At 40.1% G+C, this 15,422-nt stretch overlaps 1 long non-coding RNA gene across 1 annotated transcript in view; it reads left to right on the top strand.

Moving 5' to 3' along the window:
* The first annotated feature begins 144 nt into the window (after positions 1–144).
* LOC129136551 (uncharacterized) overlaps positions 145–15,422 on the top strand; it is a 56,138-nt gene continuing 40,860 nt past the window's right edge. Inside the window, exons 1-2 of the long non-coding RNA XR_008538358.2 lie at positions 145–397; positions 10,497–10,563. This is a non-coding gene — a long non-coding RNA (uncharacterized LOC129136551). The remainder of the gene's footprint in view (positions 398–10,496; positions 10,564–15,422) is intronic.

The following is a 15,422-nucleotide window of genomic DNA, read 5'->3' as shown; positions in this document are numbered from 1 at the left end:
CCGCTCCCGCCCCTTCGCCCCCTGGGCGCCTCCGTGGGAACCCCCGGCCGGCCTGCGCGCCCCTCCTCCGGGGGTCTCCCCGCCTTCTTCCCGCCTTCTTCCCGCCACCATCCAATCAGATCGGGCGAGGGGCGCGAAGCCCGGGAGACGCGTAGGCCGCGGCCCCCAGGCCCGGTGTTTTGACGTCGGCGGCTGCCCGCGTTCCGCGCCGAGTAACGGTCTTCGGAATTCAGAGCCTTCGCCTTAGGGAAGGTGGGACGGTCGCCAGTTTCTCCAGCACTTTCTTCGTCCAGGGACGTCAGCCTCCCTTGCCTGCTGTCCTCAGGGACTGACAGCGGGGCCTGCTCAGAAGTTCTCGTCGGGACTCTCTACAGGCCTTTGTGATTAAGTGCTAGGGGTGAGGAGAGACGTGGCTTATTTATGTGTTTTTCAGTTTGTTATGATTTTTTTTTTTAATTTTACTTCTCCCTGCCCTAGAATTGAGCTCCTTGAGAGTAAAAACCCGCCTGGGTCGCCATCACCCTAGGCTTGGTGCAGGGCCTGCCAGGCGCTCGAAATTTGTTGAAGAGGTGGGTGTTCAGTATCGAAAGAGCCGCGGATTGTACATTAGAAAGCCTGGCTTTGCGCCGCGTCCTTGCCACTTGCTGACCAGGCCCCTCCACGTGGTCCCCGCCGGGGCAGCAGCTCTCCTCGCCCGTCCAAAGGCACGGGGAGGCGCGTGGCGGCCCCGCCAGAGCTGAGCCCCCTGGGATGTGAGGCCGTCTCGCTCTGAGCTTCAGAGCAGGGTTGCAGGAGACACCTCAGAAGGTCGTTTTGAGGACGGGAGGAGATGAACTGCTCAAAGCCTGCTTAACTAGATAAATGGTATCGATTAACTTTTCTTTGACTCCCTTTCCACACCTATAAAATGAAGATGACGGGAAACTTGTCATACTTTTTTTGTGGTGGGTGGGAAAGGTCTTTATGAACTGTGAAGTCCTATGCAAACGTGAGATGTTTCCTTTCGCAATCTGATTAGCGAAGCGAAACACGCGAGTCAAAAACATACACAGAAAGCAAAAAAAAAAAAAAAAAAAATTCACAAAATGGTTTATCAACTGCAGAATATTCAGGATGGTGGAACTGAATGGTAACTATTGACAACATAGCTCAGAAAGGACGTGCTAAAACTTGTTGGATGAAGCTAACTTTGATCCAGGTCTTAAATGGAATGGACTATAGTTTATAGCTTCAACCTAATCATTAACTTATGAAATCAGAGAATTAAGGCCACTTAAGCCACTGTGCTCAGACTGTCAAGATATTTAGTTTCTCAAAGCAGAAAGAGGAAATTAAATACTCTTGTCAATTCAACATATGGGTTGGATGATTAGCAGGATCCGTGGATTGTTGTTTATCCAGTATGTGAAGAAACGGATATCCTCTGTTTTCTCGTTATTACACAAACTTCTATCCTTAATATGTGACCTTTCAAGGTTGAACTCTAGGTAAAATTATGAAGTGCACAATTACGTCTTGTTTCTTCTTCCCTTTGCACGTCGTTTTACAAGAGAATCTAATTATTATTAAAGTACAAATGACTGACAAGATTGTAGCCACTCCTGGGAGATTGTGCATTTTTACGGTTATTAAAAGCCATAACTCAAAGCAGCAGTTGAATCTGTTTCATAAACTAACTAAGATTTAAAAGAGCTCCTTTGGGAGGTCATGAGTTCATCGGAAACTTCTGGTGTAGGAATTCAGCCTATAAAACAAACAAATACATGACTTGTAGTATTTCTTCGTTTTATAGTCTGAACTCCTCTAAGTTCTTGATTCCCATCCTGTGACCTCCCTTTCTTAGATTGTTAAAATAAAATACAGATGACTCACGCCTGTAATCCCAGCACCTCGGGAGGCTGAGTCAGGGGAAGATCACTTGAGCCTAGGAGTTTAAGACCAGCAAGGGTAACATGGGGAGATCCCATCTCTTAAAAAAAAAATAATAATAATTGAGCATGGTGGCACACTCCTGTAGTCCCAGCTATTTGGGATACTGAAGCAGGAGGATTGCTAGAGCCTGGGAGGTCAAAGCTGCACTGAGCCGTGATCACACCACTGCATTCCAGCCTGGACAACAGAGTGAGACCCTGTTTCAAGAAAAATAAAATGAAAACATTTATTTCTGGATGTTATTTTGAAAGATTTTGTCATGTCTTAATGAGCCCTGGCCAGGTAATCACAGCACTTTGGGAGGCCAAGGTGGGAGGATTGCTTAAAGCCAGGAGTTTGAGACTAGCCGGGTCAATATAGTGAGACCCTGTTTCTACAATAAATAAATAAATAAATAGCCAGGTATGGTGGCACGCACCTGTAGTCCTAGCTACTTGGGAAGCTGAGGCAGGAAGGTCACTTGAGCCAGGATTTCAAGGCTGCAGTGAGCTATGATTGTGCCTCTGCTCTCCAGCCTGGGTGACAAAGTGAGACCCTCTCTCTTAAAATAACAATAATGATGAATTCTTAGTGCCTTCAGGCAATAAAATTCTTTTAACAAAATTCTTAATACACATATCAATTACCCAGCCTCTTAAGTGACTGAGTTTTCTTCTAGTTGGGTACACACACAGTCTTTTTGCCTTATTGAAAAACTTAGAAATTAGATGTGACATTGCTTAACATGGTGGGGTGGTTCAAAGAGGACCAGAAAGAAGGCAGAAACTAGTAATGTTAAAGCAAGAAATTATTTCTAGGCTGATAGTACACTGAAGTTTAAAAAGCTCCAGCCCAACCTTCTACCCAACATGTGAGTCTGTCTCCTGTTATGTGCACAATCATAGTTTTCATCATTATCAAACACTCTTCCCAGGGTTTCAGTATGGACTCATTTAAGTAAGAAGCCTACTTGTTGCAAAGTGCGCACGTTTTTCCTGTTTCACCATGTTTTCATGAGTGTAATGCGTTATCCTTGCATTAAATTAACAGCTTTATAAAGGTTAGTTACCCCCCAGTGTAAATCATTATGCTTTCTATCCTCACTTTCTTAACTGCTCTTTGCCATTCCTGGCACAATCACCTGTGCTATTGGTTTTCCTTTGCCTGCACCAATATCCTTAATTTTTCCTATGATACGGCAGATTTATTTGACACAGCTCCTAACCCCTATCATCTGATTTCTCTCAATCCAATGAAGCAAGTACATTATATTCTAATGTAGGAAATCCTATATTCATATGAGGAAACCGATGCATAGAGAAGTTGGATAATTTACCCTGGGTCCCACAGGCTAGTGAAGAGCAGGCTCTAGAATCAAACCCAATTTTGTCTGACTCTAGAGCCCAAGTTCTTAATCACTATATTCTGAGAAAGAGAAAAGCAGTTTCTGACATGCAGTAGATGCTGGCACACTAGGCTTTGGTATTCTTGTTGAACACAAATAATTTTAGAGAACATCAACATCAGACAAGGCCACTCCATGATCATGGTGGATCAGGACAAAAATAAGACTACTTCATAATCATGTGTGAATGTAGACAAAAACACAAATGCTGTCCAACCCACCAAATGGAATACACAAAATGAAAATACCAAACTAGTCTACGTAGCTGTTGCCTCTTTGCCAATGACAGCTTAAGCCTCATTCCAGTCTTCCCTCTTTCTAGATAAGATTTATTAAGATACCCAATCATAGAATTACCCCCACTTCCTGACAATATCCTGTTTAGAGCATAGAGCAAAGTTCCACCAGGCAAAGTTCCACCACCTTAAACCCTCTATCAGATCACCTAACACAAACCCAATCTTACTAAAAGATTTTTTTGAACACCTTACCAGTATGCCACATGGTTCCCCGTGATGTGTTCTTCCTTGCTGCCGTGAGTAGTAAATTCAGCTTGTTCAACCACAGGTGTGTTCCTGGTGATCTTTGACTAGAAAGCATTGACAGTTCTTTCTGGACTATTCTATATCATGCATTTCTATGGAGTAGAAAGCATACTTATTAGGTATTTCTGCCAGTCAAAGGAACTGGAAACTGCCCTTTCATCTCCAGCCATAGGATTGTCACACCAAAGCTAGAAGGTTCCCTTTCTTTTTGTGGATCATATATAGAGTGTCTGCTAAATTGAGCCTTATTAAACGATAGTGAAAAGAAGCACATGTTGGAATAATTGGACATCATTTTTAAAACAAAAGCTTAACACCTATAAACTCATGCCTTTCACCATATGCAAAATAATTCAAAATGGATCATAGATCTAAATGTGAAAATATAAAACTTTTAGAAGAAAACATAGGAGAACATTTTTATGATCTTGAATTAGGCAGAGTTTTCTTAGGTACAACAAAAAATGCAATCCATGAAAGAAATTTATAAAAACTTGCTCTTTGGATAACACTTGCTCTTTGGATGTCACTTAAGAAAACAAAAGAACAAGCAACAGACTGGGAGAAAATATTTGCAAAACATACCTTTTTTTTTTCCTTTGAGACGGAGTCTCGCACTGTCACCCAGGCTGAAGTGCATTAGCACAATCTCGGCTCACTGCAAGCTCTGCCTCCTGGGTTCACGCCATTCTCCTACCTTAGCCTCCCGAATAGCTGGGACTGCAGGCGCCTGCCACCATGCCCAGCTAATTTTTGTTTGTTTATTTGTTTGTTTTTTAGTAGAGACGGGGTTTCACTATGTTAGCCAGGATGGTCTCCATCTCCTGATCTCATGATCCGCCCGCCTCAGCCTCCTAAAGTGCTGGGATTACAGGCGTGAGCCACCGCTCCCAGCCAAAATATACCTATTAAGTGACTGTATTCTGAATATATGAAACAATCTTACAACTCAGAAGACAATCCAGTTTTAAAATGTGTGAATAATTGAACAATCACTTTACCAAAGGAGATACATGGATGGCAAATAAGCATATGAAAAGATGCGCAACCCCTCCCACCCCGAGGCAACCTCTCATCTGTTTTCTCTCCTTATGGTTTTGCCTTTTCCAGAATGTCATATAAATGGAATACAGTATGAAGCATTTTTAGTCTTGCATCTTTCACTTAGAATAATGGATTTGAGATGTATTTATGTTGTGTGTAGGAGTAGTTTGTTCCTTTTGTTGCTGTAGTCTATTTACTATAGTAGTCATTAGGGAAATGCAAATCAAAGCCACAGTGATCACTACTTGGTTGAAATAAAAATAATTTCAAAAGCTATTGATGATGGACAAAAACTAAAACTCTCAGATGTTGTTGGTGGGAATGCAGAGGGGTACATACACTTGGGAAATGGTTTGGGAGTTTCCTATAAAGTTATGCATACACTTGTGATATGACCTAGAAATCCTACTCCTAGATATTTACCCAAGAGAAATGAAAACATGTTCACACAAAAACCTGAACATATTTTATAATCATCTAAAACTAGAAACACCCTAAATGCCCTTTAATTTGTGAATGGATAAGCAAACGGTGGTACATATATACAATAGAATCTACTCAGCATATAAAAGGAACAAACTGCTCCTACACACAAATAAATCTCAAGTGCATTATTCTAAGTGAGAGATGCAAGATTAAAAAGTCTTCATACTGTATTCCATTTATATGACATTCTGGAAAAGGCAAAACCATAAAAAGAGAAAAGAGATCAGTGGTTGCCTGTGAGGTGAGAGGAGTTGACTATAAAGTGGAGCTTAAGAGAATTGGGGAGGGGTAATGGAACTGTTGGATATCTTGACTGTGATGTGTGTGGGTTACAGAATGTATGCATCTGCCAAAACTCATAGATTTGTACACTAAATAGAGCAGTTTTGCTGTGTGTAAATTATACCTTAATAATTTTGACTTGAAAAAGAAAGATGTTGGAATGGAAAAAAAGAGTTGTGATGAGGTAGAGCTACCTGACACCATGAATATGAAGACTGGCCTAAAGGTGAGCAGCCTCTTATGCTCCTAATGGGCAGCACTTCACAGTAGTTTCACTAATACAACCTGAGTTTAAAGATGTTCAATTTGCTCTTATGTTTTTGCCTAATTGCTTACCATACTTGACCACTGTTGGCTAGTTTCTTCTCTCAAGTGCCCTTACCTCTACAGTAACCAGTAGAGCAACTTCAGTACCCAGTTTGAGTCTGGTTTCTACCCTTGGTTCTATCCTTGATACAGTTTGGCTGTATCCCCACCCAAATCTCATCTTGAATTGTAGTTCCCATAATCTCTATGTGTTGTGGGAGGGACCTGGTGGGAGGTAATTGAATCATGGGGGCTGTTACCCCCATACTGTTCTTATGATAGTGAGTGAGTTCTCATGAGATCTGGTGGTTTTATAAAGGGGCTTTTCCTCCTTTGCTTGGCACTTCTTCGCCTTCCTGCCGCCGTGTGAAGAAGGACATGTGCACATTAAGCATTTAAAGATCGTTAAAGGGTAATACAAATAAAGGCCAAATTGAGTAAAAAAAGAGGACTGAATGAGTGCAGAAAAGATAGATATGGATGTGGGCTGAAGAAAGCTTCTGCAGCAGGGAGAGGAGGGAAGTTATATTTTAATAAGAATTGAATACCTACTTTTATAAGGATGTCAGCATGATACTTATAAATTATGAGAGAGGAATCATTACTATTTTCTACCTGCACCCAGTATAGATGTTAGGACTAGGGAGAGGACTAATGATAAGCTTCCATTTCACCTTGAAGCAAGGCACCCAAAGTGGTGGCAGAGCCCACACAGCATAATTTATGCCTTATCAATGGTAAAAAGTTAAATGCGGATTGGTGAAGATGGACAAGGTGGAGCTTTAAAAAGATAGAATAGAGCAGCCCAAAGCTGAACAATAGGGTCTTTATTGTCATCTGCAATAGCCAGATTGAAAGAACATGTACATTTACCATGAGAAGGGAGATTTACCAAGTTGACATTTTCAGCGTGACCCGAGAATGCAATATGGTTTGACTAGGATTTATGTGAATTACAGTAAGAGAGCCTCTCAACTTGGCCTGCTTTTGGAAACAATGGCCCACCCCATGGTTTAGGTAATGCTGTATGCATTCTGAGAGACGTGGTCCATCATTTACAGATGAAGAAAAGGCTGAGGGTATAAAAACATCTTAAGTCTTCTGCAACCAGGGTAGATGGAATTCTAACTTGAAACACTAATTTCAGTTTGCAAATGCAAATGAGTTCTAAGAGAGGGAGAAACTGTTTTAGGGGACCATTTGAAATCTGTCCTTCATATTCACACTGAATGTAAGGGAAATAGCCACCAATCCTCAGAGTGTGAAGGAGCCAACATTAATCTCTTCCTAGATCTAAAACTGCCAAATTAAAATTTGTATCAGTGACTACTTGACCCACTTTCCTTTCTTGCTTTCAGGGCACATCCTTACATGAGCCTAATCACTTATTTGCCAAGAGAATAATTAACATTTTAGAGTCGCTGTGCTAGTTAATAGTGTAAGACAAAAATAAAATTCTTAGCCCCCTAACCATCTGAACAAACCCCTCCTCAGCCAAGGGCATTCCAAAGTTAACCTGAAAAACTAGTTCAGGCCAGGATGGGAAGTGGATGTCGGACATGCCTCACACCTGACCAGCATTAATATCAACACAGAGATTTTCAGACTGACAGAAGAGACTCTTTAATAAGAAACATTTACAATCTATTCCCTCTGAAGCCTGCTACCTAGAGGCTTTATCTACATACTACAACCTGGGTCTCCACAACTCCTTATCATAACCCAGACATTCCTTTCTATCAATACCAGGTCTTTAGACAATAATCAATTGCCAATCAGAAAATCTTTGAATCTGCCTATGACCTGGAAGTCCTCTCACCCCCCATCCCTGCTTTCAGTTGTCCTGCCTTTGTGGCTGAAACAATGTACATCTTACATGTATTGATTGATGTCTTATGTCTCCCTGAAATGTATAAAACCAAGTTGTAGCCCAACCACTTTGGGCACATGTTCTCAGGATCTCCTGAGGGCTGTGTCATGGGCCATTGGTCACTCATTTGGCTCAGAATAAATCTCTTCAAATAATTTACAGAGTTTGGCTTTTTCACTTACAATAATTTGGCACCTAACATCAGGCCTCAGAGAAGACTCAGAGCCCTGAAGGAGTTGGCTGAACTTGGAGCTAAGGTACCAGCAGGGGCCCAGTGATAGTTCTCCCCAACTTTGAGCATTTCCTCCAGTGAAATTGTTAAGTCCTTCTGAGCACTGGACCTCCCATTTGGCTGATGGTCCTTGATTTATTCTGAGTTTTTTTTTTTTTTTCCTCCTAGAAAGTTATTTGGGATCCCTGTCTAGTTCAGAGGTGCATTCTAAAGGTGTTCTCCATTGCCTTTTTCTAAAGACAAGGAGAAGAATCCCTTTTTGGGCACCTCATTTGGTTTCCGGTTTGGAGGTGCATGCTAAGAAGTCTTCTCCCTTGCTTTTTCTTCCAAAATTAAGCTCAATTGGTTTGTCTGTGCATTTGTGTGAGGAACTGAACTGTTCTTTTCATAGATAAATGAGACTGAGGTCCTCAGCTCTGAAGAAAAAGGGCATTTTGTTCCTCCCAGCTGAAAGGTGCTCCTGGGTGACTGGGGACGAAGTAAAAGTGTCTGGGGGTTGACTTCCCGAGACGTGCAATGGCCCTACAGGGAACCCCCAAGAAAATTAGTTTAGAAAGGCTCTTCCAGGAAACACATATAAGAGCTGATCACTTGGCATTTTGAGCCCTCTTGGAGGTAATAGAATTCCAGAGAGAGAAACGGACATCTAAGAGGGCAGAAACAATTCAGTGGTGAAACACTGTAGAGTCCTGCCCACAGTCAACACACATTGAGCCACCACACACACAGAAAAAGAAACCCAAATGTCTTTCAAGTTTATGTGATACAAGTAAAATATTTAATAAATAAGCTGGCTTTCAAATTATTGGTAAAGTAATATTAGAAATGTCTTAAGAATTTTCAGCATTTTTTGTATTTATTGATCAAGCAGTTCCATACTTATCCCTGCCAAATACTATAAGATGTCAACATATGGCATGAGGTTTATAAAACTATAAACCCAACCCAAAACGGAATGATCTTTGCTTGTGTAATTTTTTTTATTTTTTGAGATGGAGTCTTGCACTGTCACCCAGGCTGGAGTGCAGTGGTGTGATCTCGGCTCACTGCAACCTCCACCTCCCAGGTTCAAGCGATTCACCTGCCTCAGCCTCCCAAGAAGCTGGGATTACAGGCTCCTGTCACCATGCCCAGCTAATTTTTTGTATTTTTGGTAGAGACGGGGTTTCACTATGTGGGCCATGCTGGTCTCGAATGCCTGACCTTGTGATCCACTCGCCTAAGCCGCCCGAAGTGCTGGGATTACAGGCATGAGCCACCACACCCAGCCATGTAATATATTTTTTTTTGAGACGGAGTCTCACTCAGTCACCCAGGCTGGAGTGCAGTGGCATGATCTCGGCTCACTGCAAGCTCTGCCTCCCAGGTTCATGCCATTCTCCTGCCTCAGCCTCCCGAGTAGCTGGGACTACAGGCGCCCACCACCACGCCCGGCTAATTTTTTGTATTTTTGGTAGAGACGGGGTTTCACCATGTTAGTCAGGATGGTCTCAATCTCCTGACCTCGTGATCCGCCTGCCTCGGCCTCCCAAAGTGCTGGGATTACAGTAATTTTTTATAAAGATACTTATATTGTTGGTTTAATGAAAACAGCTAAATCCTGAGTTATTGGTAAAATACCAATATAGTTAGCCTTAAGTTTCTTACTCAGGTAAACACCTGAAATTCATAGGTTATAAACATGGTTAACAGGGAAATAACTTTAAATGATGAATATTGGTTTTCATAAATAATCTAGGTAAACTATTAAAAATAAATTAAACAAGTAAATGTAATGGAATAAATGCTTGTAAACAAATGTCATATAATTTCCAATCTAAAGTTGTATGAAATAATAGATATCCACTAAACATCTGGGTAATTTTCAATTTAAGATTCTAGGAAAACATTTCTTCTAAAAATGTGTTCTTATTAAAAGGTAAATAATTTTTGTCTAGTTTATATGTTAAAGGATATATGTAAAACAAGGTAAAAGGAACCAGGAAATAAGAGACATAAAGAAAGTTACAGATATAAAGAGGTATTTTTGGTAAGAAAGGTTAAAAGAAAAATGACTTTGTATGAGAGAGGATCTTGTATGGTAAATTTTTATCTTAAAATAAAATGACTGGTTGTTTAAGAAATAGGGATATTTAGGACAAGCCAGAAAGTCCAAGCGTGTCATGAATGGTCTGTATAAGTTGTAATGAGGTTAGTAAAAAAGGAATTTATTTTTTTAAAAGTTATATAATTAAGTTGGCTGTAATTGAAAGGAAATTATAATAATCTTTCTAGGAATTGAACTTTGATATTAAAAATACACTAATACAAATGAAATAATTGGTTAAACAAGCTTTTATAAAAACTATTGACTTTTAAAGCAAGAAGTTTTTAATTTTTAAATTCTATAATCTGTTTCTTTTTGAAATTCTTCAGATATCTCAGAAGTGCAACTTCTGCTGTACCCTGCTGCTTCAGGTCTTTCTTCCTTTTGAGAAGCCTGGTATGGTAAATCTCTTCTTCAATTTTTGTTGGCTCCTGCAATTTTTTTAGTAAAGGGAGAGAATTTTTGAAAACAGGCAGATAAGAAAGTAGAGGATTTGCTTTTGTTTATATGTCTGTTATGTCTATATGTTTGAATGTGTAATGTGGAAGTGAAATTTCACTACCAAATTATATGAAAGAGCTCTAATCAATTGACTTAAAGAAAACCAAGTGTTTATCAGACTAATAGAAACTAGCTCAGATGCCTTTTAATTCACATGACTTTAGTAACATTTGGTAAGATTAATTTCGTAAATTTACTCATAAAATTCTCTTCAGTAATTTAAAAATTTTAAACCATGTTATGTTAAAGTAAGCAATCCTTATTTTTTCACTGGGAATTTGGGTTACTAAGAGTTAAAATTATAGGAGAGTAAAATGTGTTACTCTTCACCAAAACCTTTTTTGGGGAAGTTTATAAAAACACAAGGATGTGGTGTTGGCTAAAGAAAATGTAATTTTTAACTGGGTGTGGTGGCAGGTGCCTGTAACCCCAGCTACTCGGGAGGCTGAGGCAGGAGAATTGCCTGAACCCAGGAGGCAGAGGTTGCAGTGAGCCGAGATCATGTAACAGAGTGAGACTCCATCTCAAAAAAAAAAAAAAAAAAAAAGGAAATGTAATTTTTTTCCTAATTTTGAGGCTATTTAGGGGACACTTTAAAATAAAGAAGAAGTATATAAATAAAACTAAATGGATAGAGAGAAAAATAAAAGGCTGGTAAGGAAAAACCTTTGACTCCTTGGTGGTCGCGTGGTCACCCATGGTATGGAGCTGCAGCTGGGCTGCATTTAGTTACTAAAGGTAGAAGTTACCAGTGGAATTTAGAGATGGATGATACTCATACTCCCAGGAAGTTACTTCACTGAGTGCATAAGGAAATGCAAACTAATAAGAATAAAAACAAAATATCCAATCCCTTGGTTATTGCTATCTGTAATGGTTAAAATGAACTTAAAAGGCCAGGCATGGTGGCTCACACCTGTAATCCCAGCATTTGGGAGGCCAAAGCGGGTGGATCACCTGAGGTCAGGAGTTTGAGACCAGCCTGGCCAAGATGGCGAAAGCCTGTCTCTACTAAAAATACAAAAATTAGCCAGGCATGGTGGCAGGTGCCTGTAATCCCAGCTACTCGGGAGGCTGAGGCAGAAGAATTGCTTGAACCAGGGAGGCGGAGGTTACAGTGAGCCAAGATCGTACCATTGCCCTCCAGCCTGGAAGACAAGAGCAAAGCTCTGTCTCAAAAAAAAAAAAAAAAGAAAAGAAAAGAAAAAAATTAAAGGAGAAGTCTGGGTTGAACCTTGCTGCTAGACCAAGGTCTGATTTAAGTCAGTCTGAACTTATGCCACCAGCCTCAAAGCTGCCCCCCAAAGGGCAAACTTATGCAGGGACAACAGAAAGTGCCTCTATGACTTGTGGTTACCAAGAAGATAGTCAATGTGGGGTAAGGCAAAACCAAGTAACTATTAAAACCAGAGCATATAACATAAAGGAATTGTTCCATTATTAATTGGTGTCATCAGCTTCCTGAAAACCTTGTAAGAGCAACTAATTTAAGGACAGCATCTTTAATTTTAAATGCCACATAATGAAAGAGCAAGTTTGGGTTGATACAGGACTCACAGCCCACTATTAAACACTCACTGATGAGTATATGTTATCCAGTTGCACAGGAGGTTATTCCTGAGGGTATATCCAGCCTGGTGAACCAGATAAAAGCCACTGTAAGGCTGATTACCCTGATAAGGGGACTGCCCAACTCTCCCTATTAAATGCTAAGTGGGACGCCCCAGACAAAACAGCTGATAATGCTTCTTATGTGAGCCATGTGAGACTGGCTTTATGATGAACAGGATATTCTCCCACTTAATATGCCTATTAACCACATCGTGGTAAATGCTGTGGTTAAGAGGATCCCTTCTACATGGGCACTCTGGGTGACATTACTCTTGCAGAACCGAACAACTGTTTGAGGAGCCTTATCAAATTTGCTATCCTTCATGGGTCTTACAGATGCTTATAAAACATTAGGACATGTAACCAAAAATAAATGGGGAAGGCAAAAGGAAGTCAAAGGACTCATCCCAGAAGGGTGGAAATCTTTAGATGGTTATTAAGAAATGAAATAAAATGAAAATCGATGAGGTTAAAACAAAGGTCTTTACAACACTGTCAAAAGTTGGTTGGGTGGACCAAAGGGAGCCCCTGCTGGCCCCGCAACATTAAAAGGCCCCATACTAGTGTCCTACATTTCATACATTTCCTTAGGAGAAATCTAAGGAAAATTAAAAGGCAAAGGTTATAATAAGAAAGCGACATTGCCTAGGGCAATGTCGAGGCAAATTAAGATAAAGATTGATAAAAGAGGCTGAGTCCCTTGGCCCAGCTCCCTGTTGGGAACCCAAATCCTTTTTCACCAGAAAAGGCAAAATGGTCTGGAGGGTAGAGAAGTTCCTGGGATCAGAACATAAAAATGTAAAGGTTGACAGGATTATGAAATTTGAGATGTTTAAACAACTACCTTATGTAAGGTAGTTCTGAGTCCTTTACCTAAGTGTCTTATGAAAATGGATATTGTGTCTGACTAGGGGATGTTTCCCCTATCTAGTACTGCAAAACTGAAGGCATGTAAATCTGTCCTTTGAGAAATGTTAACTGGACATGCTAAATGAGAACTAGTAAGATTCCCAGAATACAGGGTAGAAGTTGAAGTGCTGGTCAGGGCAAATCTTCCACTTGATAGCTCTTTGTGGCATGTTTATTGAGGCTTATGGCAAAAGCCGGTAAGCATTTCCCAATGACAACTACTGGGACTTAGGACTAGAGAGTTCCCACTTGAGAGACATGTGCTGCCTTGCTATGGGATGTTAACTGAAACTATCCCTATGCTAATTGAAATAATGGTGCCCAAAAGAGTTCCATGATAAAATAAAAATTATTTATATAGGTTCTTGCTACCTGGGGATACACGGAGGAGATACTTAGGAACAGGGAGCCTCTTTTTTCCTTAGGACTGACTCACTAGGTGAGGAGCTACTAGATTGTGCCGTGCCTGATGAACGTCTCTCATCTGACAAGAGCTGCTTGGGTTGTCAATGGCACTTCCAAAATGAACAAATGACATCTTGTTTGGAAGACTGCTGCTCTGATTAGATAAGAGTCAAGGATATCTTTTGAGTTATTTATAGTTTAGAGCAATCGGGTAAAGTATGTTTTTGAGAGCATATTTTCCTTTCTGAGTTCTCCAAAATTCAGAAACTGTTCATGAGTATTCTGACTTTATGACAATATAGTTATTTGCAAAAATTCAGTAAAAAGCCTTATCTTTTAAAACAGGACAATTGGAGACACTGGTTATTTTACCAAGGCTTTTACTAGAATAACACATTTTTAGGTAAAGTTCCAGAAAGCCAATTTGAAAAGAGCCTCTATGACCAGTCAATTCTTGCTTGACTTTATGTGAATAATCAGGCCAAATATAATAAGCCTGAAACTTATTTTGCACACAAATTGGTCTTACTATAGTTTCTCTTTAGCAGAAAAGGAGGGCTAGAGAGAGAAAGAAATTGTTTCAAGGGAAAACTATAACATCTGTTACTAGATTCTAGCCCTGATTTTTGTTTTTGAGTGCAGATTGACTCATGAATTATTTCTGGGCTGCAAAAATCCTCTAAAGAGTACCAGGTTATAATTTGCTTCATGTTTTTAGTTGGTGCCCTGATGGAATATGTTCCTTTTTCTATTCTGACACACACATTATTTTTTTATTGTCAAATTATTAATGTTATCTCTTATAGTTTTACTTCTTCTGGGAAAACTGGAATCATGATACTCTGAAAACTGAGATGATTTGACAAATCCTACGAATCTCCCTCATTTGGAATCCCCCTGGGCCCAATCTGTTTTTCACTGTAAATACCCTGCTGCTAAAACTATATAAGCACCCTCCCTCTAGGCCCAGGGACTATCGTGGAAGAGGTGGGCACATCAGATTGTAAGGCCCAGTTTTGAGGGAAAGCATTATTTCAGATCCTCCCAATTAAGGAAGAGTACACAGACACCTAAATAGTTGGTAAAATAAGAGACTTTGCCTCCTGGGTTATTACATGTGTGGCACCTTTTTTATCCATCCCAGCCATAAAGAATTTCCTGCTTCCCATAGAATTAAAATAAAATTACTGAGAGAATATAAAAATACTTCATGACAAAGCCTCTTCAGTATAATACTCCCAGTTATGAGACTTATGTCGATAGATATATTTTTTTAAAAAAATTTATCGGCCACCTTAGGACAAATCACTAAAAGACCACAAAAAGCATGGCAGCACAACAAAAGTCTCTAAATTTCTTAGCTTAAAAGGTTTTAATAATGATTGTTTTGTATAGTTCATTGCAATTCATCTGTAACTAAAACCAAGATCACAGTAGCTCAATACATAGAGGTTAAAGGTAGAGAAGTCAATTTTGTAACCTCGCCTCTGGCTTTTCATTTGTTGGCTTTTATATTACCTTAAAAATTCTAAGGGTTAGTGAATGCCTGTTCACATTCATTCCCATCTGGCCTAGAACATTTAAATTGGCTGTAAGTCTTTTGACTCTTAAGTCCCTTGACCATAGGGGTCCCACCAAGGGACAGGATGGACCCAGGGCAGCCAGCCATGCCACCTCAGCAATTGTTGTGGGACAAAATAAAAGTTTGGTGGCCATTGATGTTGCCTCTGGAAAATCTTAGCTAGAAGAGGGAGAATGTAAACCAAAAATAAAATTCTAAGCCCCCTAACCATATGAACAGACCCCTCCTCTTGGCCAAGGCCATTCCA

The sequence above is a fragment of the Pan troglodytes genome, chromosome 10 (assembly GCF_028858775.2).
Source record: "Pan troglodytes isolate AG18354 chromosome 10, NHGRI_mPanTro3-v2.0_pri, whole genome shotgun sequence".
NCBI lineage: Eukaryota > Metazoa > Chordata > Mammalia > Primates > Hominidae > Pan > Pan troglodytes.
Note: the sequence above shows the minus strand (reverse complement) of the source record. Positions and strands in the feature narration are given on the sequence as shown.